The following is a 25,648-nucleotide window of genomic DNA, read 5'->3' on the forward strand; positions in this document are numbered from 1 at the left end:
GAAAGGAAAGGAAAGGAAAGGAAAGGAAAGGAAAGGAAAGGAAAGGAAAGGAAAGGAAAGGAAAGGAAAGGAAAAGAAGAAAAGAAAAGAAAAGAAAAAAGCTGTGTGCCATACAAAGTCATATATAGACTTTATCTGGAAGGCACAGGGAGTCCATGGAAAAACGGCCTAAGCAGGGTGGATCTCATAGGATGATTTGTGCTCTAGGAAGATGCTCCGACCACAGCAGGGAGGATCGGGAAACTGGATTTTCATGCCCAGCCCTGGGGCTGTCAGAAGGAGACATGGTGGACTCTGTGGCTCATATGACACACAGACCTTAAGTCATGTCTCCCACCTTATGCCATCTAAACAGGGTCAAAGGGTTAACAGTGATTCTCTCTGGATAGTAAGTTATAGATAATGTGCCTTCTTTATAACATCTTATATTTTCCAAATTATTTATAGTAAGCATGTTTTACTTTCATAATCAAAAAAGTTCTTTTCTTTTAAAACAAAAGTATTACTAAAAAATTAAGTGAGCATCGAATCTCAAAAGAATTTTAAGAAATAAGACTAGCTCCTTCACTCTGCATCTGTCTAGTCAATGTAGCTCCACAAAATCACTCCTGGGACGTCTATGATGGCACAATTCTGCAGCACCCATGATGCTGGTAACTGCCTCGTAGGCGTCATGTAACTTGCCCGTATGTTGTTTCTACCTGCTAGCCCTCACGTGCTGGAGGTTTGACAACTGTAGTCATGTCGGGAGTGGGCCATAGGAGTAAGATCAGAGATAGAACAAAGAACAAAGAAACAGAAAGCTGAATCTCTGGAAACTGACCGTCCAGGGAAACCAAAGAGGCACATTGGGTCTGGAGGCATACAAGTTAGAGGTGATGACTGAGGGGTGGGTAACACTGGACAACTGCCCCCACTCAAGTATGGAGAACCCAGAGGTCACTACAGAGCTGAGGGTCAAAGGCAAGTTAGCAGTCAGGGCAATGGGAGACCCCACTGGAAGACCCGGGTTTGGGCAAAGCCTAACTCAAGGGTGAAACCTCTCAATCATTTCCTGCTGTTGGAAGAAGAACATTTGCTACAGTATAGCAACCGGAAGTAGGAGACAGATTCTGACATCCAAACAGTCATTTGGATGGATTTATTCATTCAACTAATGCTTACTGCTATAGCCTGAATGTTTGTGTTCCCCTAAAATTCATATGTTGAAACCTAACCCCCAATGCGATGGTATTAGGAGGTGAGGCCTTTGGACGGTGATTAGGTCATGAGGATGGAGCCTTACCAAAGAGACCCCTAAGGGATCCCTCATCCTTTCCTCCAGGTGAGGACGCAGCGAGGGGACAGCTGTCTAGGAACCAGGAGGCATCTATGTCCTCACCAGACACTTAATCTGCCAGTGCCTTGATCTTGGACTTGCCAGCCTCTAGACTCGTGAGGAATTTCTGTCATTTATGAGCCACCCAGTCTATGTGGCATTACATTATAGCAGGACACTTACTGGATACCTATGTCAGGGATTGTGCCAGGTGCTTCAGAGAGGGCACAAGTAAAATTAGTTGTTATCTTTGTGTAGGAGCATTCTATCATGATTTGAATGCCACCTTGGAAAAAGTTCATCATTTACAAAAACATTGGCACATATTGGAATTGTCCATTTAGCGACTGAGGTGCCGTATCTATACAGTAATTTGCGTTGTACCAGGTCTTACAGTTGAAAAATGATTCAATTAATGGGCTGTCCCACTGGGGCATTGGGTAAGCAATAGGAGTGTTGCTGCTTGAACCTTCCACTCCGGTCTCCCTTGTCTGCAACTCAGCATTTCTAATTCCCTGAATTCAGTTACTAACACAACTACAAAAAATCTCTCCAGTTCTTGATTTAATTTTCACCTCTCCTTACTCTGGTCCACTATGATGGTTGTATATCCATAATGATAGTTGTCTGAGGCTGACCTTAGGAGTCAATGAGCATAAACAGCGTCATTGGTGCCGCTAGAGAAATCTGGAGGTTTTAGAGAAGTTGATACTTGAGTTTCAGGTGTTTTTATTAGATTAGGTGAAATCCTCTTTCTCCATACTCTCAACAGGATCACGTACCCCCTCCGTCATGGCTCTAGCCACGGTTGAAGTTTTACATCTCTGTGTGTGGTTATTTAATGTCTCCCACCCATTAGACTGCAGGAGTCAGGAGGGTGGGTGCCATGTCTCACAATTTTTCCCCCGAACCTAATACAGTACTTGGAACATAGTAAGTACTCTACAGAGATTTGGTGAAAGTGTGAAGGGGTGTTGGGAGGGGGGAAGTGCAGAGTGCGGTGGGACAGGAAACTGGAGACCGGCGGAAGAGCCTGTTCTGCAGCAATGGACGGTCCTCCTCTGCGGCAGTTTGTTCTGTGTCAACTTAGCGAAGCTAAAACTGTTCCCCAGAGTTGCCTTCGCAGCACGGTTCCAAGTCAGACCTGGCCAGAAGAAATCTGTACCGGGTTCAGAAGGTAGAAGCAAAGCCGCAGACATGCCACACTGAAGGTCAGTGTGGGACACCAGGGGCCACCACAGCTCCTGCCGGTGATCCGCTGGCTCTCCTAGTCTGAGGGGAGCAGCACCTGGCCCGCAGCTCTGCCAGCCCCCACGGGATCTCCTGCTTTACTTCTCTGAGGCTGGGACGGGGTGTGCATGCGGCTCCCAGGCAAAGGTCTCCCATGACTTAAGGTTGAGTTCATGAGAGAAATGCAGATTCCAGTTTGTCCCATAGGTTCCAGTTTGTTCCCACTCTCCCATTTGCATCCAGATTTTCTTCCCAAATGTCAGCCTGCCGACCTAAAGTGACTTTAGGACGGCCCCAGGCTCAGAGGCAACAGTCGTAAGCCACCAAGTCATCCCTACGCTAAATCCTTCATTGCAAATCACTCTAGTGTTGCTGCTTCGCTGAGAGCTCCCAGATGCACTGTCAGAGCAGTTCCAGTCTCTTCCTTTCAGGGGCACGTGCTCTTATGAATTAAGGGATTCCATTGTCGATACCACAGGCATCGATAGTATTAGTTACCAATGACTATGTGCCAAGCTGAGAAATGCATCCTAGGTCACACAGCTGAGGCAAGGGTTGCTGCCTAGATCTGCCTGCCTTGAATACCTCTGTTCCTCTCGATGCCATGTTTTTTGTCTTAGCAAGGTTTCATTTCATTTCATTTCATTTTGTCTCACTTAATTTTCACCCATGAGTCATGGTAGCCCCGTGTTTCATTTGAGTAAGAAAAACAAAACGGAGGGCTCTATTTAGTAAATAGGGCTGCTCGGGGACACCAGCAGCCAGTTCTTCAGCAATAAAAGGATCGATATTCTATTAGCATGTGACTTTTTAAGTAGGAGAGGTCATGAATTGGTAAAGATGAGTTTCCAGAAGTGAATTCCCAGAACTCTTCAAGGACTGTGGGACACCGGAGTCCATCATGGCTCCTTACCACACGGGACGTGGTCTCCTCCACCACAATCTCCTTGGGAACAGCAGCTACGTCAACCTCACAGTACTTCTTCAACACCTAACACGGCACCTGGCAAACAGTAGGGGCCCAATAAATGCTTGTTGAACAGGTGGGTTGTGCGTGAGCTCCTTTACTCCACTCAGCACTTCCATCCACGAGCATCCTGCTTTCCTTCCCTCGTCATTGTTCCATCAGCCTCTGGGATTATGTGGGCATGGCAATTCTTACTTCCCCATTACACTGATCAAACAGTAATACACTATGGCCAAGGCCAGATTTGAGAAGTCTTTATGACAAAGAAATGAGTTGGGTCTGCCTCATCTGACTCATAACGTGTTCTCCATGAGCAAAACCCCAAACTACATGACATGATGTAATTCAAGTAGATTTTCAAAAGTATTTTACTTCCCATAAAAGACTCCCATGACAAGCACTCCTTTCATGGGTGGGAATCTACACAGCTTCAAAATACCCTCAGAATTGAAGGGAAACTTCTGTACAGTCAAATGACAAATGCTTTTTACGAGATTTCACTCTTCTTCCAGTCCATGGGGATAGGCCCAGGAGTGAACGCTGTTTGTCAGATAGCAATCTGTCTCCCAAGTGTTCCTTTGACAGACTCTGTCATCTGGCTGTCAGTGACAGGTTTGTTAAGGAAGTTAAACTGTGACTTTCCATGCTTCCATGCCATTAGGAATTTGACAGTGAATTTGCTAATATATTTTCCATATAAAACATTTATCTGCTCTTTATGAACCGTGGACTTCATTTTCTTTCAGGCTGGCCTCTTTGGGGGATTAACAAACTGACAGTGATTTTCTGTAGAGTTTTCTCACCTGCCAAGGTCTTGCGATTCTCAGAGAACTTAACACATCATGAAACTATCCAGGCCTTTTCACCTCCGTGATTGCTCAAAAGCAGTAAGTGGTGTTCCTACATTTAGTGAATATTTATTAGGAACATACCACAAGCAAGGCACCAGAGAGGATTCAAAAGAAGTGTACGAGAGAGGCCCTGTCCTGGTCATGAAGAGGAACGTAGTTCAGGAGCAGCACGCAGTGAAAAGTATAGGTGGTTGTGCTTGGAAGTCCCAAGATGAGAAAGAGTAGCGTGGCTTTAGTGATCCGGGAGGGCTCCTTGGAGGAGGTGCATCAGATTTACTTAAGTCCTGGGCAGTTGTGAGGGATGAGAGACCAGTAGGGACTGACGACTAAAGGCCTAAGACAATAGATTCAATACAATTTTAAATTAAGGAGTGATGGCTTTGTAAATAGACAACAGGGTACCATATGACCTAAAAATAAACTAGCAGCCCCAATCAAACAGACAGTAAAGGTCATAAAGTGACTTAAGTTCACACTTCTCTGAATTCCTCAGTTTCAACCCTCTTATCTTTATTCCATTCTCAATATTTCTTGAAGGAGAACTGAGATCGGCAATCTCAAGTGACTCTAGGCCCAAACTTGGAGTTAGGCCAAAGGGGGCCAATCCCAGCTCCACTGTTACTAGCTTGAGAGTGATAAACCATGTAAGGCTCGGTGCCCTGATATTTAAAATGTGGGTAATGGGCAGAGTGCTCAAAGGACTAAGTAAAATTACGTGTGTAGAGTCCCTAGTGCAGAGCTCCACATCTGCTCAAAAAATGGCAGCCATGATGGCACCGTGTAAGTCTGCTGGTTTAGCAGTAACATCAGTGACAGACAGAGGTTTTCTCCAGCGGGGGCATGCGACGGGCATGCAATAAATGTTTACTGAATGAATGACTGAATTAATTAAACAAGGATACTTCCACTTCATTTAAAAGCTACCATTAAATCAATATGGCAGTCATTTTATATTCCAGTGACACTACAGCTTGATTGTTTTGAAGAAACCCAGTGACAGGAAATGCTCTTTTCTACTTGACCTCAGAGAGAATGAGTGAGTAGTTCTGGTCTTCTACAAAAAATGCCAAGAACTGCTGGTGAGGTTCTTCCATAAATGTGGAAAGCTAAAATGTAATCAAGAGAGTACAACTATTAAAAAAAAGAGAGAGAGAGAGAGTGCAACTATTTTGATAGAACAAACAGTGGCTGCTGAATTCAAACATGAAGAATTATGAGTTATCTCCCTTTTTTCCTCCAGTAGGGTTTTTCTGGGTCTTTACAATAAGTGAGTCTCTCTCCCTTCGTGTAGGAAGAACATCAGGTGAATTTTTTAAAATGTAAACAATAAATATGTTTAAAATAAATTTGCTTTCTCGAAAAGGATGATGCATCACCCGGCAGAAGACATAGTTTCTGACTCTTCTCAAAAAAAAAAAAAAAAAAAAAAGAGCTGTGTAAGTTGCTTTTATATGTGAATGTTGAGAGTTTTACAGAGACATTTCAAGCCCTCGGCATGCAGTCCCCTCATTGGCACAGTTTGGGAAGAAAAGTATCTGAAAAGATGTCAAAAGAAGGAAGCCATAAGGCCAAAGGATAAATAGATTATATAGTGCAACATATCAGAATATGAGAGAGAGAGAGACCACACACACAGAGAGGGAACGCAAACATTGGCAGCAAACCTGTCTTAGGACTGACTCCTTGGAATTCTGGACACCACTTGGGTCAAAATCACTTCATGGTTTAAGGATATACTGTTTTCTGAAGCTACTGTGCTTCGAACAGTTTTGGAGCATCGGTTGGAAGTAAACTATAACCTGTTCCAACTCACTTGTATTTTTTATAACTTTGCCTCAGCCAGCCCTTCAGACAGACGCTACCTAACCCGCTGTTGGTGGCAGAGCTTTGATAAAAGTTGATGATCTCCAAGAGAAACAAGAGGCCTCTGCTTCCGGCCACTTTTCTGGAAAGGAAGAGTAGTCAGGCAAACATTCACAGAGGCCATTGGGACCTACAAGGCCGTGAGCGCCCAGCACCTCACAAGAGCAGAGAGGAGCTGCTCCAGAAACGTTTTCTTATCCTGACTTCTTTTTCTACTTAGATTTGTTCTCTGCATATTTGCAGCAAAGAAACTTTCAAGATGGACAAAGACACATATTCTCCTACAACCAAAAGGATAAAGCGAGGGGTTGTCTGACCCCACACAAAGCACTGATTTGCCGTGGCGACAGCCCAGCCTCCCGTGTTGCTCTTGGGGACACGGGAGAAATCAGAACAATCTAGGGGTGGGCCCTTCCCACAACAAGGACACTGCACGTGGGACGGGGAGGGAGCGGAAATTTAATAGGGGAGAGTACTACCTTCTAATCATGCCACTTCTGTCCCCCTAATGGGTGTGTTTTCTGGGCTTTGGTAACTAGCTGTGGACAGATTTAAAAAAAAAAAAAAACTGTGAGTTTTGAAGGATTTAACACGTGTGTGTGTGTGTGTGTAGTGTACATGCTAAAATGCATAACTTTAAGATATAGAGTCAGAGATTACACCTTAAGTTAGGAAAAAACAATTCAGATGTACATGGTATTTCCACCTCAGAAAACCTTTATAATTAGGGGAGAATAGTCATGCACAGTCCCCAGAGGCTATCTGGCAGACTACCTAGGAAGATTACAAAAAATTTTTCTTTTCCCTTTTGGGAAAGTACAGGTAGAGAAAAGTGAAGAGTAAATCTGAGTTAACAACATAATCTACCTTTCCGGGTTACTCATGTTGACCTGAATGAAATACTGTTTCTATTCTTTGCTTTAAAATGTTTTTACAGCTAAAAAACTAAAAAAATCAGGGCTGCCTGTGCCGGTTTCTGTTAAAATGTATGTAAGTTACTATTTTTCAAGAAAAACATAAAGGCTACATAAGCTTACTTTAGTTACATGATTCTATTTGTGTCTAACTTCAATGATAGAAAATGGCAGAAATATGTTCCTTATTCCACCCAAGCTTGAGCTTGCCTTGTTAGAGCTGAGGAAATTCACCCCTAATTAATGCCAAATGATCAACTTCAATTAGTTTTGATAAATAATACTGTATAATCAAATTACCACCGAGTCATCTGGCAAGTCATCTGGCAGTGGGGCAAAATCATCTAAAACGTGAAACTATTTGTTTTTAATGTAGCCTATAAAACATTTCAAGGTCCACCACAGACCAGGATGATATTTGAATCAGCCATGAAAGACAAGAATTTCTGTCTAAAATATAGAGATCATTCAAATTCATAAGAAAAACCTTGACACCAATAGACACATGGGCAAAGTATATTAACCACAATTCACATATAAGAGGAAAGACAAATTCGCAAACATCTGAGAAATATATCTGTCCTTACTTGTAATCAAAGAAATAGACATTAGAGCACTCCCTCCACGGCTGTCACTTTCATACCCACTCAAGAGTCCGTTCTTTAAAGTAACAACATCCAATGTTACTAAGGTGAAAGCAAGACTGGTTCTCTTCTTCACTGCTAGAAAGACTATACACCATTGCAACCCCTCCAGAAAGCAATGTGGCTGGGCACAGGAAGAATCCTAAAGATTTTTTCTTCCCTGGAAATTGAATAATAAAGGACTAAAGGCAGGTGTGTGGTAGCCTTCACTGTTCCAGTGACTGAAAGCACATAGGGGGAGGGCAACCAGCACCTTCCTGTCTCTGCCACCCTGAGACATGCCTCAGTTTCCAGGTCTGTAAAATGAGATTATTAAAATCTACCTTCTAGGGCTTCTGGATAAGCCTTAAGCAAAATCATATACACTTTTTTTTTTTAAAGATTGTATTTATTTATTTGAGAGAGAGAGCAAAAGAGCACAGAGGGGAGAGGGAGAAGGAGACTCCCTGCTGAGTAAAGAGCCCAAGAGACGGGGCTCGATGGGGCTCAATCCCAGGACCCTGGGATCATGACCTGAGCCGAAGGTAAACGTTTAACCAACTTAGCCACCCAGGTGCCCCATGAAATCATATATACTTTTAAAGTGTCTAGTGTAGTTCCTGGCACAGAGTAAGTGCTTAATAAGCAGACTTAATAGGCAGACTTCATTATTATTCTCAATTACGGTACAAAACATAAAATTGAAACAACTTAATTTTTCATTTTCAGATACATGGTTTATAATATATTGCAGTAAATCAGTAAAACAATTTGCACAGCCATCTTCTTAGTACGAAGTCTATTGAAATCATGAGATGTTTATACAATAATATGTTAAGTAAAGTATAAAATAATACGCTTTCTCTTATTGAAACTATTATTCAAAATGAAAATAAAAATTACTCAAAAATAAAAACAGTTGTACAAGGGTGGGGGGGATTGTGGTCCATTAAACATTATTTTAATGTTTTTATACTTTTTCTATAAAATTAAATAACGTACTAAAATTAGGCCACACGAGAATGATTCCACACTTTAACATGCAGTCAGCGTACTTAAAAAAACCAAATAAATGCACTGTGTAGTGAACAAAAAAGACTAAGTTACTTTCCTCATTTACATCTACTTAATTCAAAATATTTCTACATTAAAAGACACTCCACTTCTATCACACTAGCCCTTTCAAAGTTGATGCCTTCTGGCATAGGTATAGACTATTCAGAAAAGACAAAGAGAAAATCTTGGAGTTGCTTTGACCAGATATGGAGGCATAAAACATATTTTGGAGCTAGAATATAACTTCTTAGTTTAATTGGCCTTTTCCTTCTTAGTTTTACTAACAACCCAAAGCGTGAGAATAATGATACAATTCTTTTACGGAAATATTCTGAGATTTTTACTATCTAATTAATCATTCCTCCTGGATTTCAGTTTCCTGACCTATAAAAAGGAGCTGATCATGTCCATAACTCAGAAGTATTTGGGGAACAAATGAAACATGCAAAGCACTTAGTTCAGTGCTTGGCACTCAGAAAATAACTTTTCCTTTTCTTCCACAATCCCACCAATTCATTTTCTGAGAAAGGCTAACATACCCTATCTAACTCCTTCGATGTGAGAAGAATAAATGAAATAAATATGCAACACCAAAATGCTTTGAAAAATAAAGCAGCACTCTAAAAACACAGAGTACTGTTACAAAAGCAAAAACAAAAACAGAGTGTTAGGGGAAACAAACACGTGTCTAAAAACACGTTGAACTACAGCAAAGTTTTTAATAATGAAAATAAAATAACTTAAGAGTCAAACAGTTCTCTATGATAAGCTCTAATTGCCATTGATAAAAAATAAAAAGCTATTTAGATATTAATTTAGCCACTCCTCTCATTCTTTCATATTTTCGATGCATGATTTTACTTTTGGTTTCATTTTGTTCATGTCTACTTTCTCTGGTTCATTACATCGACTTCAGTTAGAATAAAGATTCCTGCTGCCTCTCTCATTTCCTCCGATTTAAGAGAAAGATAAAGAAGCAAGCAGTGACAAGCCATACTGCAGCTTGAGGCAAATGTCAGTAATACTGTTTTTTATTTAAAATTTTGATTATGTGGTCATTAATTTTTTGGTGTTAACTCTGATTTTTAAAAATATTACACTAAAATATTTCTCTTGATCACTGAGTTTTTTGGCACCCTCCTTAAGATTATGTACAAGGCAAATACCTCATTCACCTCACCCTAGTCCCAGCCCTGTACATAAGAGGAGGGGATCACAAAGCTAGGATTCCTTCTTCTTTTTTTTTTTAATTTAAATTTTAGGTAGTTAACATATAGTGCAATATTGGTTTCTGGAGTAGAATTCAGTGATTCATCACTTACATACAACACCCAAGTGCCCTCCTTAATACCCATCCCCCATCTAGCCCATCCCCCACCCACCTCCCTCCTTCACCCCTCAGTTTGTTCTCTATCGTGAAGAGTCTCTTATGGCTTGTTTCCCCTCTCTCCTTTTTCTTTTCCCCCTTCCCTTATGTTCATCTGTTTTCTGCCTTAAATTTCACATATGAGTGAGATCATGTGGTATTTGTTTTTCCTGACTTTTCACTTAGCATAACACACTCTATGTTGTTGCAAATGGCAAGATTTCTTTTTTTGATGGCTGAGTAATATTCCATTATATATATATATATATATATAATCTCACATCTCTATATTCCTAGTAGAGGTGATGGGACGGAAGCAACCACAAAGGGTGTATGCACACGTGACTCTAACTTGATATTCTACTTACATGAAGAAACTTACGCGTGACCATCCCACTTTCTATCTCGCCAAAGGGGAAGAAAGGAGGAAGAAAATAAAGGTGGCCGGAACGCCTGTAACACACATCCCCTTTCTGGAGAAATTACTCTGACGTCCTGGATTGGGTGTCACGTCTGAATGTCACAGTGAACTGTCAGGACAGAGAAGGCTGGAAAACAGCTCTGCGCCAGTGGATAGTTGGGTTTCCAAACTCTGATTTGGGGGTCGGGAGAGAAACAATGGAGGCAGACCAAGCTGAAAGGTGAGCCAATGGGGCAGGCTGAACTGTCTGGGTAAACCCGCCTCCTTCTGATCCTGAGGGCTGCACGCTGACATTTTCCTCCTTCTGAGGGCACAGTGAGTCACGTGGTTCTATGCGGGCCTGGAATCTTTTTAACAAGGGACCCAGCCTTCCATTCCACAGTTAGAGATAAGGCCCCAGGCGCAAAGAGGGAATGTTGAAAACGAGATGCCAGGAGTGAAGATGCTTCGTAGACTGTAAATAAGTGTGATCCGTGTAAAAAGCACTACTATCACTGACGTAAGCCACATGGAATGTCCGGTGACTAATAACAGCCATTTTCTTTGTACACTTCAACCCAGCCAGATTCGGAGCACTGTGGGACACAGTCAGGCTACAAGGGGAACTCAAGGCAACGAATCTTTCCATTTCTAACCACTTGCCGCCTTCCTCCAGGCTCAGCCGCAGGAATCTCAGCTCTAACATGGGGTGGCGGGGCGGGGGGGGCGGGGAGCGGTGGAGAAGGAAAGCGGATTGGAGAAAACAACTTGAAACGTGCGTTCTTGCTAAGACAGTGCAGACTGACTTTCCAAGAGAAGCCGCTTGGCATTAGTGCGCACAACCTTGGTGAAACCAGCTTCACCTGTTGGATTGATGATGGCTGGTGCTAGGTAACAGGTGAACACAGCTTAGTGAAATCCCGACTCTGCTACTTGCCAGCACTGTTACAGAACATCTGTAGGTCTCAGCACCTTTACCTGTAAAGTGGGGATAGTCACAGTCGCTGCCCCACAGTGTTGCCTCGAAGATAGAATGAGCCCCTACTTATCAAGTACACTTGGCACAGTGCTAGGTACACAGTAAGTGCTCATAACGCTCAGCTATCATTACCATTCAGACTCACCGCTTTGGTGAATAGCAGTTGAGTACTCGTTTTCATACCAGCTTACAAAAATCTTTAAATCCTCAAACGCTCGTTAGCCCCAGCCCTACTCATCAAAGACGTCGTCCTTTCTCCTCTGATCCTCCTTCCCACCACACTCCAGCATTTTCCAGGCCACCAGGCTGAGGACACGAACAGCTCGAAGTAGCAAATATGAAAATCCAAGCGAAAGAGAGAAAGACTACCTTCAATTCTTGCTCATTTTCTCAAGACCTTACCAGGTGAGGGGGTGTAGCTTAGATTGGTCATCATGGCCATGAGCGACGGGTGTGTCTGGGTGTCTATGCTACATCAAATTCAGGAGGCATGACAGGTCTGAGGTTGTTGAGTGGCCAGTGCTAATAAAAGTCACACCCTGCAGCTTCTGAGGGGGCAAAAAACCTGTCCTAGACCATGGCTGGCTGCTTGGGCCAGTGAGTCAAGCAAGAGTGGAGGAGAGGGAAGAGGGGAAACATGGGGATGGATCACCATGGGGGGACATCCCTTGTCCTGCCTTCATCTTTATAAAGAGAGGCTTCACTTACTTTCATAACCTCCACCAGCGGGAAGGCTTTGTCCTGTGGAAAGGCCTGGCTCCCACTTGTGTCTTTGGCTCTGTTGCCTGGACTGTCCCCGGTTTCTTGTTAGGCACCCACTCGTCTGTCTGCCGCTGAGAGATGTGTTGCACCCACCTCCTGCCTAACGGAGCGGAGAAGCAATGTGAATTCCAGGGTGAATACCAGTTAGAGCTCATCGTGTCTACTGCTGACCTTGAAGTGACAGGTGTGATAGCAAGAGCCCGAGGACAAGACTCACAAGGTGCCCCATTCTCTCCTTGTGGCCTTCACTTAACCTCTCTAGACATCAGTTTCTTCATCTATAAATGCAGATAAGTTGTTGGAAGAAACGAGCCATAATTTTGTCAGCTCTAAAGTCCGCCAAAAGTAGAAGGCGTTATGTTATGATTCCTGTCACAGCTCCGGGAGTTGAGGGAAGCTCACTCAACAAAGCTCTTGTCTGGTCCGGTCTGGCACCTTGAGGCCAGCGTCAGCCGGCCGGTGACAGACCCAGCCGCCTTCCGGGTCCTGTCGTAGCATTGCATCATTTGGGGCGGAGCAGGGTGAGGCTGAGCGAGCAGAATCCAAAAACAGCTTCCAGACTTTTACTGCCAGGAGGACGGAGAGCCGTGTGTGGGGTTTCAGAGAGACAAGTTGGTACGTGGCTTTGATCTTTATCAGGCTAAAAAGTTTCACACAAAATACAAAAAGGGCAGATTTGCGAGTGTGTGTGTGAAGGGGGTGGGTGAGAGAGGGAGCGAGATCCCAACACTGTCACTAGCAAAGAACGATTTCCAAATGCCTGTCCCAGCCTTGTGAAACCCTTCTTGGTCGAGATGAAAGAGTTCCTGAGACAATCGGAGAAATACTCCCACTAACAGATTTCCAGATGCCTTCCTGTGCTCCAAGGGACAGGAGGCCTTTGTGTCTGCCCACATTCCCACCACTGCCTGCCTCCACCCACCACAGCAGAACGAAAATTGGAATAGGGCACACATTACTCCATGTAGGCTCTAGGCCTGGTTACAAACCAGGCGGCTCAAGCTGAATCTCCCTTTAGAGAAGGCCAATCCCACTCATCTTCGTGTAGTTCTGGGCCTTTTAACATTTACACAACACCTGCTGGGTACAGGAATTGCAACAAATAAAACCCATACCTGTCCAAATGCCCACTGCCGCCACCCCCACCGGTCTTGCTGCCCATGCCTTCACCATCCCCTCCTCCCGGGCCAGTGACTATAGCTTGCTTTCCCACACAGGTGACCTGGGCGCTGGATGGTGGGAGCACTGACCTCTTGCCCTGAACACCAAATTGGGTTGCCCCAGCTCTGAGACCCACTTAACCATTTGCTGCCAGAGTGTAGAACCAATGCTAATCTTAACAGGAAACTTTCATTTGGTCAGCAAAAGAGTTGATCTTGCCTCTGGAGTGACTTGCGGGAACTGCCCACAATTCTCATAGCTACAGTCCAGGTATCCGACTCAGAGGTGGATTTCTTTTTGTCTTTTCAATGGACAGTTAACATTCACCAGACTCAGTCACCACCATAGTCCGATAACTGACACTTCAGCTTCCAGAGCACAGAGTTTCTTTTAATTAAAAGAAATTGGGCCTTCCTGGTGGATCTGTATTTTTAACTGAAATATAATGGGTACTAATTTAACTGCTGTGGGTGTTTTAAATAAATCCTTATTTTGCATTTTGAATTTTCCTCCTGATGCACTTTAAATGGAAATGTATCAAGTAAATGGACATTAATATTTTTAAATGATCGTCATAATCCCTGGAGAGTGGACAGCCAGGACCTCTCTGCCTGGAACAAGCTGCCTGTTGGCACAAAACTCCAAGAGAAGTAAGTGGGCAAGAAATAATTCGACAGCTCCTCTTGGCCCACGATGTGGCCCTTAGTAAGAGCGACCAGATTCGCGGGCAGAAAGCAGGGCCTTCTCAAGGAGCCCACGGGCAGTGTGTCCTCCCTAAAGGGCTCAGCCTCCGCTGCTTTCCCAGGATGAGCTCAGCTGAGCCTCCTCCTGCGTCCCGGGTGCCTGGGCTCCGCAAAGCCTCCTCCAGGGAGCGACGGGGGACTTAACTCTCCGAAAAAGCCCTGGGACAGCCGGTGGAAGTGGCGGGCGTGAGGGGTGGGTAGTCTGGGCCTGTACTACTGCAGCCTGCGGATCAGGAGGCCGGAGCCCGCGCCCGGGCCCTTTCCAGGTGACTCCCAGCGCCCGCCCGCCCGCGAGCCTCGGGCGAGGAAGGCCTAGTCACTGGGCGCGGCCTGCGCGGTGCTGGGCGCCCAGGCGTCCCGCCGCCCCTCGGCTCTCAGCTTTTGGGGTGCGTGGCGAGAAAGCGCAGGGAATGGCACCAGCCCACGACCCTCCCCCCGCCCCCGCGCCTCAGCCTCTAACCCCGGGAGAGCGCACCGAGGCCCTGAGCAGCTGTCCCCTCGGAACTGGCGTCCTTCTCTGCTGGGGGGGGGAGGGGGACACATAGGGAGCAGCCCTCGGGGAAGTAGCAGGCTGGCGGAGTGGGGGGGCAGAGGGACCCCAACATGGAGGGGCACCGGCTAGACCAGACCTGCGGACCGGAGAGCCCCGGCCGCAGTGGAGCCTCTAGGGCTGCTTTCCCGGGCGCGGCGGGGAAGAAGCCTTCTGCGACCCGCAGGCCTCACCCCCCGCCGGGCCGCCACAGGTGCCTTCGGATCAAAGACGGGGTGAATCCCACCCCCCTCCAGGGGCCACCCCTCTATGCCGAGCTCCTCAGATGATTGCTTTAGTAACAGGGGGTCTGGAAGGAATAGAGGCGGGGTCCCCTGGGGGCGGGGAAAGACCTAGGGGACACGAGACGGCCAGGGGCTAAAGGCTACCGATGAAAAGCCAAAGGGCGTCAGCTCGAATCTCTCGGAGTGTGACTTTAACTCACGGAGAGGCGCAGCATATGGTTTCCATGTTGGGCGGCAGATACAAAGAACTGCTTGAAGCCAAGGGAATCTCTTGACATCGAAACCCGGCAATCTCGATTTGGGGGGGGGGGCCTGAGTGGCAGCGGGCTGGACTTTTGGTTGAGTTGCAATTAAAAGGAGATAATTATGCCGAGCCTCTCAGCTTATTAATATTTATAGCTGGGAGCAACAGGACTCCGCTCCCTGGGGGCGGACTTTTCGGGCCCAGGAGCGGAGCCCCGGTGTCTCCGAGCCTGGGGCTTCACCAGTGACCCGGGAGGCGAAAGTTTAGTGGGTAAAATGGGAATCGTCCGCCTTTTGCGTTTCTGCTAATTACATGAGCGGTGAAAGGCCCGGATGCCGGTGAGCCCTGCGGCCCCCGCCGCGGTGCGTGCGCCCCGAAGGCGGCTGAGCGGGGCCGAGCACCTCGCAGGGCCGCCCGCCCGGCCCAGGGCGGCTAGCGTTTCGGAAGCCCTGTTATTTTCTCTTTATTAATTACCCAAATATTGCCTTCCTGCAATATGTTTCGAGCTCCCGGGACAGACGGCGTGTTAGGAAATGTTCCAATAATTAGGACTCGGGGTAGATGCCGTTTATGCTCCCTACCTCCCCTCTGAGAGCCTGCAAGGCAGGGGCGCGGGGTTAAATGCAGGGCCCTCGCTTCGGGGAGGTTCTGCAAAAGCGCGCACGACGGACCTCCAACTTTCTGTGTGCGAGGGTCCCAGCTGGGTCCGAGGGCGTCGGCGAAGGCGGGGACCGGCGGGAGGCGCTCTCAGCGCCCCGCGTCGCGTCCCCGGCCGGGACGGGGGGGGGCCGCGCGGGCCGGCCCGGTTCCGGCCTCCACTCGGGGCAGCGCACCCGACCTCGGCGCTCCCAGCGGGCTGCTCCCGGCCCCCCGGCACCGCTTACCGAGGGTTTGCCACGTGTATACGCCGTTGTCTGATTCCTGCTTTCCCGCACCGGTGCTGGGGGCGGGGGGACTCCCCCCGCTCCCCCCCCGCCCGCGTCCCTGGCGTGGGGGCGGCTGCGGAGCGGGTCGATTCTCGCGTCATAAACGCGGGGTTGGGCGGGGGCGCCGCCGCGGTTCCCATGGCAACGCGGCGCCTCGAGGCAGCCGGCGAGTCCCGGCGGCGGGATGCTGCGCTGCGAATGGAGCTCTTCGCTGTGGCCGCCGCGGCAGCCATCCTCTTCTTACTCCTGGTCTTCCTCATCTTCATCTCGGTCTACGTGGGCTCGGGGCCTCTCCACCAGCCTCTGCCCCAGGACTGTTAACTGAAGGAAGGGGAATTTGTCGTCGCACGGCGTGTTCCCGATGAAGCTGCGCGCCCCCAAGGATCCTGCTCCATCCTGTGGGTACCCTGCCTCTGGCACCCAGGCCCAGAGGTGGCGGCACCAGACATTGCTCCACGGTTGTGCAAGGCCCCTCCGAGCCGCTCCGAGGGCTGGTGAGCACTGACACCAATAAACGACGAGGAAGCCTCCCTGTTTATGAAAAGGGGGATCGACAGGACTTAATTATGATGATTATGGATTATAGCATAAAGGCATATTTAACAAAGAGATCGAGTAGGCATTGGAAGCGAGTTTTCTTTACACATCTCTCTCTATGCACACACTCGCACCTGAGAAGGAAACGTTTTTGTCAGGCACGAAATGATTTTTTCTATTTATCCATATAAAGAACGTGTGTCACTCACGGATGGCGGAGTGAAACAGGGGGGAACAGTGGCACTAAGTAATTCACCATGAGCAATCTGCTGCCTCCGAAATAAAAGCTCTACGGTTTATTCAGTCCACTGCCGTGTATGTGTGTGTATAGCCCTTTTGAACGTGAGCCCAGCTTTAAAAACAATGTGGTGATGATGACAACCTTCAGTTTTATCAGGGGAAAGTCGATCTGATAGAAGGGTAATCTAGTCCATGCTAATTTCCAGTAGATAAAACACTTGCTCTTTGTGGCTTGTTTACACTTATTACTTGAAATACATAATGTATACCCACGTTTTCTTTTTCCTTTTCTTGACTTCCAGTACTGTCTTGGGTAACTGCGATATTATCCATTCCCCACCCCCTTATCCTGCGTGTTTCTATTTTTTAAAATAAGCTTTTAAAATTTTAGAATAGTTTTAGGCTTAAGGAAAAGTGGCAGAGTTTTCCTATACTCAGCCCCCAGTTTCTCCTATTGTTAACATCTCACGTTAGTGTGGTACATTTGTCACAACTAATGAGCCAATACTGATATATTATTATTAACTAAATGCCGTATTTCATTTGGATTTTATTCATTTTTAAAATTTTCCTCTTTCTGTTCTTAGATCCCATCCAAGATATCACTTTACATTTAGTCCTCATGTCTCCTTAGGCAGTGACGGTTTCTCAGACTTGTTTCTGGTGACCTTGAAAGTTTGAAGATTTGTTCAAATTGAGGTACAATTTACCTATAGTGAAAGCAGAGACCTCACATTATGGTTTTATGCATTTCAACAATTGCATACACCTATTACAATCCACCTTTGCATAGTAAAAACATAAATCTTATATTGGAAATATTGTCACACAAATAATGCAGGTGTATTTGTGTAGCTTCTCCCACATATGTACACAGTTTACTAAAAAGTTTCCCACAGCCTTTCATCTCTAACTTAATATTTTAAAATTTTCAGTTCCGAGGCATGTTAAAGAGCTCTTAGCCTAATGTTATTTTAATATGTTGTTGATCATTTAGCTCACTAATCTTCTTTTGGACACAATTTAAGCTACTGATTGTTCCCTACTCGAGAACATCTTCTTCTCTGTGGAGGGTATAGTCCAGGCATGCTCCTTAAGAAATCACATAAATTGGGGGATGAGTCAGTCTGGGAAGCTTACTGGGGTGGCTTAGCAATTTTAAAGACATTTTCTTCATTTTGAAGCTCTTAATATTAAAGCAATAATTAATGCACTCATTCATGCACAGCTCTTGGGGGAGTTGTTTTTCAGCAATTTTGTCATAGATCGCTGATTCTCCTAATTGTAAAAAAAAAATTGTTCCACGTTTTCTTAGGTCCTTGAGAATTTGACACATGATATAACCCCCAAAGGTATATTTTTAAGTGGTTAGCAAATAGGAAAAAAGAAAGGTCTTACAACATTGTGAACGCGGATTCTATAACCTAGAACTTGATACAGACACGTACATTTTAAATCAGTGAGTAAAGTACTCAATTAATAGAATCTAATTTCCCCTCATTTCTGTGGTGTTTCATGCTAGCAGGCTTAGTGGATCACATTTTCACAGTTAGTAATACAGAGTAGCGGACATCAGAGAGAAAATGCAAAATTTAAAGTCCTGTTTCTCCTCTTTGTCATTCATCATTCATGCACAACTATTTTTAAGAAACCCACAAACTTGCCCAGTGGGGTGGAGAAATTCTGACCACATTCAGTTGAAGCTGATCATGTCCGAGGACACTTCTGTCAGTAATTCCAGGCCCTGCCTCTCGGAAGAAATTTTTGGCTAACATAGCTTTTTTTTTTTTTTAAAGATTTTATTTATTTATTTGACAGAGAGAGACACAGTGAGAGAGGGAACACAAGCAAGGGGAGTGGGAGAGGGAGAAGCAGGCTTCCCACTGAGCAGGGAGCCCGACGTGGGACTCGATCCCAGGACCCTGGGATCATGACCTGAGCCGAAGGCAGACGCTTAACGACTGAGCCACCCAGGCGCCCCTAACATAGCTTTTTAAGGTCAGGCCATTTTGTGCCAACACAATTCACATTATCTTTCCCAGTCCACAAGTAAAAACCAAGCCAATGAGGGTAGAAGACTGTTCAAAAAGTGCGGGTAGCAGCAAGCGGATGATTTTCATTCTTTTACCACAACAAAAGAAAATTTAAAAATCTGTGTAATTATTTAAATATATTTTCCACACGTTATTAAGAAAATCTTAATCCCTACTCAAGCCACATAATATGAACAAATATCATCCAGAAAGATAACTCTGAGGGCGAGAATATGAATTTTTTGAGGAGTAATGCCTTTCTAATGAAATCTACCTTTAATTATAGCTGAGAAAAGACAAAATGGTTAAAGAACTTAGCATGTGCATTTTTTAATTATTTTCCTGAATTTAGAATACGCCGTGCCTATGGAAAAGGATGTCAGAAACAAAAATCTGTGTTTTTCGATGTGCTTACGCATCATATTTCAGCCGTTGTCACTCACCAGCTGAGGGCTCAGCTGAGTAAACCCTGAGAGTCGTGTGTGCCTTGCTTCAGGGCACACACGTGTGTGGCTCTTGAATGTGGGCCCTGAAATTAGCCAGGACCATATCTGGTGCCACCACAGGCTTGCAGGTGACCTTAAGCATGTCACTTAACTCTGTGCCCTCAACTGCAAAATGGGGATAATACCTAACTTTATAAAATTATTGTGAAGATTAAATGAGACATACATAACACTCAGAATGGGAAGCATGTAAGAAGCATTGGGTAAATGATAAATATCATTGTTTTTATTGTTATTAAGTTTCGACTAGCTACTGTAGCCAGGTGGTAGATTATATGCTGGGTTTTCAGTAATGGAGTAAACAGATGTGTTACCGCATGGAGCCTAAAAACAATCCCTAAATTTGTGCCCCTTTTGTCCCGTCCATTTTAATTTAAGAAGCACTTATTTCTGGCCTATAACACTGTGCTAAATGCTGTTGATGTTGCTGTGTTCTTGTTCATTGTCACAAAAGAGTTACAAACGAAAAGGAAATGTAACTCTTAGCCAGCCTATCCAAGCCCAGGGTGGATAAGCTGTGTAATCACACACAGATCCTGGTAAGATTCCCCCAGGAACAGTGAAGACTGGACCAACTCTAAAGTCTCCTCCATTTACCCAACAGACATCAGCAAGTAGCAAGCAAGTGCCAGACGCTGTTTGGAGCTGGCTATTATTCATAAATAAGATACCGTCCCCACCCTCAAGATGCTTACGGTACACTGGGCAAGATACAAAATTAAATATAGATTAGGGTTCCCAGGATAAGTGTTGTGATAGAGATGCAGGAGATATTGTGTGAACAGATGGGACATCTAGCACACTGAGGGGTGCAGATAAGCAAGAAAAATCTCCCAGAGAAGATGCCCAATGTGGGTGTCGAGGAAAAACTGTGGCGTTGATCCAGGTGAGGAACGTGAGAGCCAAGCTGAGAAAGGACTGTGGATGGAGAGAAGAGATTTGGTTCCAGACGAAGAAGAGGCAAAGACTGGCTACCAACTGGCTATGAGAAATAAGGGAGAGGAGAGAGTAAAGGAAGATCCCAGGTTTCCATTTGGGGGACCGGATGGTTGGTGGCGCCATTGACTGAGAAGGAATCCTGGAGAGGGCAAGTTTGGGGAGGAAGATGTCTAATTTGATCTCAGATACAAGAGCTTGAGGTATTCAGGGGACATGCAAATGGAGATGTCCAGTCTACAGATGGTTATAAGGTTCTGAAGGTGGGAGGGTGGTGGGAGGGGCAGTAACATGTATATGCAGGGTGATGAGAGCGCATCCCTGTGGCCTTACGAATGAGGGGCAGTGTACCCAAAGAAGGGATTGGAGCAGAAGACAGGCTAATGGGTGTCACTGTCATCATATGCAATTCCCAGCTCTACAAGGTCCAATTAATGTTCAATTCAAAGGAAAATAAGAATTTGAGAAGTCAACCAGTCTCCTGGGTAAAATCCCTCTGGTCTAGGAAGAGAGAACATGTAACAGTAGGAGAATGGAGTGTAGAGGTGATACCTGACTTGGAAACACGAAAAGACTGCTACAAGATATTCTAGGGTGTTCTATATGATCCTTCCTATAATCTTAATCCTTTTAGGTTGGGATAATTTCCTGTGAAAAATAGACTTACAGTTTTCAATGGAAAAATAGCATTCACTTTGTAGAAAGTCACTTGAGGACTAAATCGAACACATATTCCATTCCTAAAATAGAGGATGTACAGAATTATAGTTAGTTTCCTTATTTAGCTTAAAATGTTTAACTATTATAAAATTTCTCAAGGAGTTTTAAGAATCGTGAAAATGGATTATAACAAGTACATTTCACTCCTGCCAATTCCTTTGTTTATTCTTCTTGGCACACTATTAACCAAAATATGAACATAATACTATGAACAAAGAAATCATTCTCACTGACTCAAATGGCCTAATTGGAGTGGGTGTTGAGGGAGAGACTAATTCATAGCTTCCAAGAGATAGTGTGGCACGGCCTGGGCATTAGGGTGACAGGGGGAATTTCAATCCTGCCGGGCTTTCCCTCTTGCTAGCTACTTGACCTTGGCAAGGTCATACCTCCAATTGGATACCACACTAGTACTTTTCCTACTTGTTATGAAGATTCAATCAGGTAATTTATGTAATGTCCTTAGCATAGTACCTGCAACGTAACCCTCTCAATACATTTAGCTATTTCTGATAACTCACTTAATTCTTTGGGGCCAAGGTTTTTTTAGAGTAAGTTGGTCTCTCTTGGGTTACTTTACTTCTCAACGTCAAGTTCTTCCAACAAGCCATCCCAGAATATGCTATTGTCCAGAGAATTATGCCTGCATTTAAAATAAATGATACCAGAAGGAATGGCCCTTATTTCAAGAACCGTAATTTTGCATCAGTAAAAACCAACATAAAGTTTTAGGTAAAATTGAGACTTGCCTCTACGCTTCTCCTCACCTATAATGGCAGGAGTAACAAAAGGCATTTTTCCTCTCTGATGAAGGCAACACTTTCCGACTTGCGGTTTTTCCGCAGCTCTCCAAATGTTTCTGAAAGAGGCCTGCAGGGTGAACACTGCACACTGGAACATGAGACCAGCCCTGTGTCAATGACCTGCTCTAACGTCATGAGCTTAGTTAAACCCAAGTGTAAACGCTACTTCTCTGAGGGCTCGGAAACTAGCACAGTAACACTCCACGGCAAGAGGGAGTATAAGTTTAAATGTTGTTTCTGACAACTGGTCACTTTGAATTGAGCAGAAAGCTACCTTTGGCCCACATCCCTTCCAGCCGAGAAGAGGCCTGGGGCCAAAGGCTGGTAGGAGGTGTGCCTTGTGGGAAAGCTGCTGGTCCACATTGAGAGCTAGAAACTCTCCAGCGTGGGGAGAGCTCAGGAGAGCACTTTGGGGGTGTAGGAGGTCCAGGGAGTGTGTTGTATTTTGTTCTCCTGCTTTTTGGCATCAATACATCCTACAGGCCTATGAGGGGGAAGCAGATGGGCTTCCCTTCCTGTTTGCTCATGAGGCCATCACTTCTGCCATTCCCAAACCTTCTTGTGCACTCAGTATTTTTCAGTTGCCTGGTTTCTCCCCTTGAGTTAAGAAAGGACTCCAGAGTGAATCAAGGGGTATGGGGGTAGGAAGTGAAGGGCCCCAAAACCTGGAATCACATCCATGGCTATTTCTTAGGCAAAAGAGTAAATATTTATGAAATATTTGTTGAATGGCAAATCATGGCATAGACACATGTCTGTATTCTTAATCATTTACTTAAGTGATGCTTCATCACCTTTTCCCGTGAGGAACACTCCTATATTATCCCATTTTTGACAGGCTAAAGTGAGCCCCACTAAATTAAATAATTTCTTAATGGCAGCAAAGAAGTCAGCAGAACTAGAATTTCAGATCCCTTCATTTTGAGTTGCACCAACACACACATCTTCCAGTATTAAAAATACCATTTATAGAATCTTCCTTGACAAAAATGCAGAAAATAGGGATGAGTGACATATATGTTAAGTGTTAAATTGTTTCCTGTATTTTTATATTAAGCAAAAAGGGCAGAGCACATTACCAGAATCCTGATTTTTTTGACATAGCATTTGCTTAGGATTATTTCTGTTTCTCAGGAAACAGCTTGAACTGCATTAACTACATGGTTGTGTTCTTAAAAAATTCATTTTCGGTCTAATTCCAGCACACGTCATAGGAGACACTTCCAGTATTTGTTGTCACCTGGAATAAAATACAGAAAGAAGCACAAGCTTGTGTAAGAAGGACAAGTGTCAAGCCAATGCACAAGTTTAATATTGTTAATAGCTAATTGTGTACAGTAATTATATTTTCTAAACCAAAATCTGGCATCTGATCTGGAAAATACATGTGGGAACAATATGGCAAATATTTAAAACCAGAACAGTCTCAGAAAATTTGGATGATCTTCTTACTGTATTATTAAATGTGAAGAAAATATTTTGGGATAACTTGGAAATACATGAACATTCGACTAATGTTTTTTATTGTACCTTTTCAGTTCTTGTGCTGCATATTTGCTTACCCCTTACAAACCTAGAATAACTATTAGTAATGACAATTCAACCTAAGAATCTTAAATATTAAACTATTAAATGTTAAACTTCAGATAATATACTGTTAATTTTCCCCGCAATAAACTCCAAAGACTACATCTATAAAGGCACCGGAAAATGGTACATTGAATAATGTCAGTGTGGGCAGACAGAGTAGAAAATCAAACAAGAACATCTTTCCCCTTGATTTAAAAATCTGTACTTTCTCTGAATGACAGAGCTGCTTTTATTTATTCTGATTTTTAGTCACTGCCAGAGATATCGTTATTTGTTTGATCTGAAAGAAAAATAAAAAGAACTCAGAGAATTATAATAGCTGGAAAAACTTACTTACTGAGTACTTACTATCCACTAGTGTCAAAGCTCAGATACAGAAAATGAACAAACAGCCAAACCAACATATGGCCAATTGGCTTCTGGCCTCAAGGAGCCTCTAAGGAAACAGACCAATACAGGGATAATTGCAATACAATGTGGCAAGGTTTTGATGGGGCAAGAGTTCACACCAGGAACTGAAGGACAGCTACTTGCCCTCCGTCACACAGCCAGTGAGTGGTTGGACAACATCATCCAACATGGTGGATACCTCATGGCACTGTCTCTTGGATAGTTTCCACTAAAACAGAGGGCTCAGGATTTCACAGAATGTATATAAAATACACTCATGGGGATAAAGATAGGTGGATACGTCTTGAGGGTAAGTCTTAAATCACCTAGCATGCTGCTTATAGTGATCTGTTTCTGCTCAAGAAGGTTTTAAAATCCAGTCTTAGGAGTAGGTACAAAAATGCAAAACTCGGGAAGGCAGGCACTGCTTGATAAACTGCAAATTGTAAGCTTGATGGGATTTATTCCTGGGCTGCAAGGCTGGTTCAACATCTGCAAATCAATCAACGTGATACAATACATTAACAAAAGAAAGAACAAGAATCATATGATCCCTTCAATAGATGCAGAAAAAGCATTTGACAAAGTACAACATCCTTTCTTGATCAAAACTCTTCAGAGTATAGGGATAGAGGGTACATACCTCAATATCATAAAAGCCATCTATGAAAAACCTACAGCGAGTATCATTCTCAATGGGGAAAGGCTGAGAGCCTTTCCCCTAAGGTCAGGAACGCGGCAGGGATGTCCACTCTCACCACTGCTATTCAACATACTATTAGAAGTCCTAGCCACAGCCATCAGACAACAAAAAGAAATCAAAGGCATCCAAATCGGCAAAGAGGAAGTCAAACTCTCACTCTTTGCAGATGATATGATACTCTATGTGGAAAACCCAAAAGACTCCACCCCAAAACTGCTAGAACTCATACAGGAATTCAGTCAAGTGGCAGGATATAAAATCAATGCACAGAAATCAGTGGCATTCCTATACACCAACAACAAGACAGAAGAGAGACAAATCAAGGAGTCTATCCCATTTACAATTGCACCCAAAACCATTAGATACCTAGGAATAAATCTAACCAAAGAGGCAAAGGATCTGTACTCAGAAAACTATAAAATACTCATGAAAGAAATTGAAGAAGACACAAAGAAATGGAAAAACGTTCCATGCTCATGGATTGGGAGAATCAACATTGTGAAGATGTCAATGCTACCTAGAGCAATCTACACATTCAATGCAATCCCCATCAAAATACCATCCACTTTTTTCAAAGAAATGGAACAAATAATCCTAAAATTTGTATGGAACCAGAAGAGACCCCGAATAGCCAGAGGAATACTGAAAAAGAAAAGCAAAGCTGGCGGCATCACAATTCCGGACTTCCAGCTCTATTACAAAGCTGTCATCATCAAGACAGTATGGTACTGGCACAAAAACAGACACATAGATCAATGGAACAGAATCGAGAGCCCAGAAATGGACCCTCAACTCTATGGTCAACTCATCTTTGACAAAGCAGGAAAGAATGTCCAATGGCAAAAAGACAGTCTCTTCAACAAATGGTGTTGGGAAAATTGGACAGCCACATGCAGAAGAATGAAACTGGACCATTTCCTTACACCTCACACAAAAATAGACTCCAAATGGTTGAAAGACCTAAACGTGAGACAGGAGTCCATCAAAATCCTAAAGGAGAACACAGGCAGCAA

At 44.3% G+C, this 25,648-nt stretch overlaps 1 protein-coding gene across 1 annotated transcript in view; it reads left to right on the plus strand.

Moving 5' to 3' along the window:
- The window catches only part of PIP4K2A (phosphatidylinositol-5-phosphate 4-kinase type 2 alpha), a 213,769-nt gene extending 194,293 nt beyond the window's left edge, over window positions 1-19,476 (plus strand). Inside the window, exon 12 of the transcript XR_012376066.1 lies at window positions 19,464-19,476. The gene's annotated coding sequence lies outside the window, so the exon portion shown is untranslated. The remainder of the gene's footprint in view (window positions 1-19,463) is intronic.
- Window positions 19,477-25,648: the final 6,172 nt, after the last annotated feature.

This window comes from Callorhinus ursinus, unplaced genomic scaffold (genome assembly GCF_003265705.2).
Source record: "Callorhinus ursinus isolate GAN/ISIS: 27379988/994484 unplaced genomic scaffold, GSC_fseal_2.0 scaffold63, whole genome shotgun sequence".
NCBI classification, from domain to species: domain Eukaryota; kingdom Metazoa; phylum Chordata; class Mammalia; order Carnivora; family Otariidae; genus Callorhinus; species Callorhinus ursinus.